The sequence below is a fragment of the Lycorma delicatula genome, chromosome 1 (genome assembly GCF_047948215.1).
Source record: "Lycorma delicatula isolate Av1 chromosome 1, ASM4794821v1, whole genome shotgun sequence".
Classification (NCBI taxonomy): domain Eukaryota; kingdom Metazoa; phylum Arthropoda; class Insecta; order Hemiptera; family Fulgoridae; genus Lycorma; species Lycorma delicatula.
Genome location: NC_134455.1, coordinates 271,187,849 through 271,194,357, shown reverse-complemented (window position 1 = coordinate 271,194,357; position 6,509 = coordinate 271,187,849).

Genomic DNA, 6,509 nt, shown 5'->3' with positions numbered 1-6,509 from the left:
CAGTGTTTACTTACCATTTATTTTCACATACCTTTTATTAGTTTTTAAAAATTTTGTTGTTCATATGCTTTACTTTCATTTTCCTGTTTAGCCTCTGATAACTACCGTTTAGATAATTCTTCAGAGGATGATATGTATGAGTGAGTGTAAATGAAGTGTAGTATTGTACATTCTCAGTTCGACCATTCCTGAAATGTGTGGTTAATTGAAACCCAACCACCAAAGAACACCGGTATCCACGATCTAGTATTCAAATCCGTGTAAAAATAACTGACTGATTTGGGAAGACGCGTTCACCACTAGAACAACCTGGTGGGTTGTTGTTCATATGCTGACCTTCACTATCTGTACAGTTCTTAACCTCTCCCTGAAATTCTGCAATATTTTTTTTGTCATTTTCAATGATATTCTAGTGATTTGTTTATGGATAGCAGCTTTTAAAATGATCGAGGGTTCTTGACTAATGTTTAAAAATTTCAGCTTTAGATATTTCCAGAGAAAATCACATGTTGCAAGATGACCGTGCAGGCCATTAGATCTCTCCTTGTGAAATAAGATACCCAGGGAACATTTCTCTGAGGAAATTCAGTGATTTGTCTTGCTGTATGAGCAGTGGCCCTATATTGTTGTAACCATAATTTTTTTGCTTGATTTCAAAGTTCATTCTTTGTAGTAAGAAGTAGTGTTACATTTTTACATAACATTAAGAAATTATTGTAACTGAACCCAATAAATGAAAATGGGCTACGTTACTTTGTAATGTAGCATGGAGACTGTATAACTGCTTGTCTCACTGCTTCCAATATTTTCAGGTGTTTGAACACTTCATAGCCTACCTTGGTGTTTTTTCTTCATAGCTGAACCAGTAGCTCTAAAATTGGACAATCTTGTAACTGGATTGTCTTCTTATTGGGGACTGTGGTGGTGTGTTGACTTAGTTGAAAGTGTGAACAGAATAATTGCTGTGTATTGATGATAACATAATCACAATCTTTAAATACATTACAGTAATGAAAGTGCGATATTTACCACTACACGCCATGGTTGTAACTGAAGTAGCAAGACATCTGTGCTATAAAATAGCATGCCAACATTACGCTCTGTGCTATTAGCACTCCACCAGCAGCAGTGGGAAATTGGGGAATTATTTCTGCTGGATCCTGTATCATGTTGATTTTTTGCTTTTAATGGGATTACTTGTATTTTATGTAAAACATTATTTATTTTTATACCATTTTTAATTTTTAGCTGGTTTTTTGGTGTATAATCATGTCGGTGGGAAACTCACATCTAGAAGTCAAGTAAGGCACAGAAATGATACAATTTCTCATGCAAGCAGGTACAATTTATTTAATGAAGAAATTATTCTAGCATTACCCCGGCTTTGAGAAAAGCTGCAATTTTTAACAAGAGTTGGTTGGAAGCAATTTCGATTTGTTGCTGTAATGGTTGATAATTACATCTGGCCTACAATCAAATTGTAGATTAAACTGGTCACATAATTACAAAATTCAGGTTAAAACTTGAATTTTATTGCAGAAGTAGAAGCAAACTTTTTTAATTTGAAGGTAGTATCAATTTAATCTAGCCAAATACATTAAAGCCCATCAAATCAAGACTATTAAATAAGTTGTTGACAACACAATATTTGTGAAGATTTTATGCATGTTTTTAATTCTAATGTTATACAAGTTAACAGAAGAAGGAAGTTAATTTAATTAAACTGTCTTATAAATACAATTGAGCTATTATTTTATAACATTACTAGGGTGCTCAATCTCCGAAGTGTTCATTGTCTTCATGGTTGTGAGAATATTAAATACCTTACAGATATTCATAAAGGAAAAATAATTAATCCTTTTACTTCATTATATTTCTGTTGCCATGCTGACAGAAATATAATAATTTAGAAAAGGTGATTTTTTTTTTCTTAATATATATACAATCTATGAAATATATTATGATCTATGGTGTAAAATCTTCCCAAGGATTAACACAAATTAAGGATTATCCAGAAAATTTAAAAGCAATAGGTCGATTGGTTCTTGTGTGATGCTGTTGCAAACAGATAAATTTTTGCATTTATACATATATACTAGTTCCCCATCGCAGCTTTGCCTGCTCTATATGGTTACTTGTGTTTTCTTTTCTTTAGTGAAGTAACCAGAGATAGTTGCAGCCAGTCACACATACAGTTACGGGAGCAGTAGTATTTGCAAGCCCACATCTAGAAAATATCTACTTCACTAGTAAACTACGGGAAAATTTACTAGCATTGTTCAAAATTTTGTTTACCTTCTTCATCCCCTTTCAAGGTCGAATTTCAAAAATCTATAAATTGGTTTATTGACTAAAGATTACACTCACCAAAATTCAGGTTGATTTCTTCATTTGTTACCAAGGAATTAAAAAATATAAGTGTTTTTAAAAAAAGTCAAAAATCCATTTTAACACTCTTATTCTTAGAATTTCAAAAAATGTAGAAATTTTTAGATATTCATATGAAGATTACACACACCAAAACTTAAGTTGATATCTACTTTTACTGAGAAATGAACAAAAATAAGAATAATTTCATTGTTACTCCATTTTAACCCATTAAACTTGGAATTTCAACCTGGACTTTTTTAGTATACACTTACACCGTAAGGAAAAGGTGTATACAAATTTTCATCAGTTTATCTTCAGTAGTTTTTGCTGGATGTTGATCATTCACAACGTCTTGGATTTGCCAAAGATTATAATGCAGCCAACCCATTTTCTATCAATATTAAATTGATAGAACTTCCAGGTATATGATATTTTTTGCAAAGTTTTGATTTTCTGGTAGCAGAATTTATTGACTTTCTGAATTACCAGTTCTCGAAAGTCCAACATAATTATCCTAGAATCAGATCATAAATCAATACCAGTGTGTTTGAATGTCTAGCCTTGCGCTGTATTGTTATAGCAAATGAAAGTTTTATTAGGAATTGCAGTCTCTTGAATTGAAATGGTAAGTCTGTTGGGATCATTGGGATGCAAGGTATAAGAGCTGGACCTGTCAATATAGTAGCTTTAATGATGTGTCTTGCATAGTTTTGATTTAGAACCTCATGCCGCTACATAACCTTGGGGTTCGTAGTAAAATAATCAGAACTGAGCTGGTAAATAGATTAAGAGAATTAAAAAATTCTGGGAAATAGTGGACTGCATCTTCAGTATTACTTACAGAATGGATCGACATTCCTTGCTTCGCCCTTCACCTTTTTCTAAAATCATAATTAATCGAAGTGCAGAAATATTTCGAGGAGTTATGATAGATCTTTCGCAAAGTTACTCTTACAGTTTTTGATAAAAGCTTACTAATTTCTGGATAAATATTAGAAATGAGATCATCCATTGTGTGTACGTACAATGGTACCAATGTTTTCATCGAAATGTAATAATCATTGTGAGGAAGAGTCTCATTAATAATGTTTAGTAATTGTAAGGGAGATTTAGCATCACCACCTCCAAGATGAACTCTCATATTAGTTTTAATATTGAAGACAAATTTGTCCAAGTGGACCATTTTTACAAATAGAACAAACAGATTCTTGCTCACAAGCAAAATTTAACCATAACTTAAAAATGAAATGTGCAGCTATTTTGATTGCAACGTTTTTAGTTGAGTGAACTTGAGCAAGAAGCAAATTGATTAAGAAAATTTTTCCTTAGATGCTTCAGGAGCATCTAAGAAAAAATATTTGGGTTGCAGCACTGTCATTTATATTATTATCAAACGCCTGATGTTGATCTGGTACTAATTTAAGATCAATACCTACAAATTCTGTTCATTGACATCAAAAGAAAGTCTTAACATTATATTATTAGTAATTGCAAATAATTCTCTCAATTTAGGTGGACTAACAGATAAAAGCATCAGCAAGCATGTCTTTTCAGTGATTATCATTTTTCAATAAGCAAAGTTCAGTGCAAACATATGTTTGGTGTAGCACACCAACAGTTTTTAAGTAATCAAAAGATGTAGGTCCTTTAACATTATGCAATAACATATGCAGATGAAAGAATTCACTTTGGTTTAGATCTATTTTATATACTCTACTCAGAGCAGCATCCTTTTGATTCCAGGAAATCCTTTGATGTTAGTTCCATGTTTTCTTCTGCTAATCTTATTATGATAGGTAAAGTATCTAGGAACTTAAGGATATAACTGCCTTAGTGAAGTCATCAGACTGACATAGCTCAAAAAAAAGCAATAAGTGTGGTCTTCTGTGGAATAGATATTTGTTCAGTGAAATAAATACATTGATAGTTTTCTAAGAGAATAATAGTGGATTAACGTAGATGTATTAGAAAGTAAAAAAAATAGCCATTTGGCCTCACATATTCATATACAACTATTAATGTACTGACTCAAATCATCTGTTTGATTTTCAATGGAAAAATTTGCTTGATCTGAACCTTTGGTAATGTATTTGTAGATTTATTGAATCGCTAGCACGGAGTTGCAAAATTCAACATTTATGTGGGCATTAAAGCAACATGACAATAGTTGACAATGTGGGACGATCCATTTATTATCAATATCAATTATGTTACCTTGCATGTTTAAAGTTGTCATATGACCTCTGTCTTCTGGACTTCTCCTGCGATAAGTCTAGTAACTGTCATCTGCAGTTTGAGTGTTGCAAATGTACATTAGAGGATATGTTTTTGAACATTTTCCATTTATCATGCATGTTGTTGATGGTCTGTGACACATTTTTATCATGAAGTTCAGCAGATATGATAAAATCAATTTCATCAGGTCATATTTTAGTTACTAACCATGGCAATATGTGACAATGAGGTAAGCCACGTTTTTGCTACTCAACACATGGCAGTTGACCGAACAAATATTTCTTTTTTGTTAATAAAGTCTTGGAGTTTTTTCATTTTCAAATGGAAAATTCTGGATATATCGTGTCTATCAGTAAATTTTTGACCAGTGAGTAGTTTATTTTTTTTATTTCTGGCCATTCAGGATTGCACATAAAAGTTTTAAATAAATCTGGATTCCCATGTTTACGTACGTATGTCATAGCATCTTGAGATTTCTCATGCATATACCATGGTGAATTAGTGAAAGATGAGGGAAGTATGACACTTTGATCCATGTTGTTACCATTAACATTGGTGTGTCTTGTTGCACAGTTTCTTGAAGATGAATGTAATAATCAGCATGTAATTTTTTTTGGTTATGAATAAAGGCTACTGTCTAGTTTTACAGTATCTTGAAGATGAATGTAATCAGCACATCATTTTTTTGGTTATGAATAAAGGCTAATGTCTTGTTTCACAGTATCTTGAAGATGAATGTAATCAGCAGGTAATTTTTTTTTATTATGAATAAAGGCTAATCTTTCAGTGATCATTCTGGCGATCATGTCAACACAATATTGTCTAAATAAGTTTCTGTAATATTGTAAAAAATTGTCAATGTTATCTCGAACCATAAGTCGATAAGCATAAAATTGCATGCAGGAAACTGTTTTATTTTGTTCATTATTATTTAGTGGAATAGTTAGATAATAACCATCTTTGCCCTTCAAAAACATAAGGGGATATTGTAAAGTATCATAAGGCCGATGAAGCTCAGACACACATTGCATTTGACCATTACAACAACATAATATTATATCTCTAGGTCGTTTACCTTCATCAACCACTAAAACAGCAAGCAACTGCATTAATTGATGGAGCATTACAGCGATCCCTATGCTGATTAACAGGTACACGATCAGCATGAATTATTAATTTAAAATCTGCATTATCCAAAGGTGTGTTCTCAGTATTGCATTTAAACTCTGTGATCAAATTATTTTGTTTCAGCAAAACTTGTGGAGTGCTATTTATTAGTTCCTTCTTGGAACAATATTAGTAGGAAGAAAAGTTTGATCAGAATCAGAAAGGAAGTAAATTTGTAAAAATTGGTGATCAACCCCAGGTATTGGCAATAAACTTCCTATGCAATGGTAAACTTGACCTTGAATTTTAAACAGGCATAAAATTCCCTTCTACAATTTGTTTAGTTTAGCACCGAAAGAAGTCATCTGAAGGGTGGCTTCACTCACCCTTCCTGTCTAGGAATACAGTGTGTGTTCATTAACTCAAGCTTGTGAAAATAATAATGATAAATAAAAATTAAAGCCTGTTCAATTTATGAAAATTATCAGTGTATCGTAATTTCTTCAGAGTAACAGTTAAGTCAGTAAGGACTTGAAACTTTGAGTGTTCTAAGAATGTCGTTTCAAAATAGTCAGTTTCCATCTTACAAATATAACTGGTAAAAATATGTTGCTTGGTTCTTAGTATTACTCAGCAAACACCATTAGGAAGTAACTGTATTTTTTTTTCAGTTGAGCAATCAGAGGCAGGTGTAGCCAGTTGCATCGCACATACAGTAAAAGTGGCTGTGTTTGGGTCGCCACGTCATACACCGTTACACCCCTTAAAAAATTGAAATTAAAAAAATCCAAAAAAGG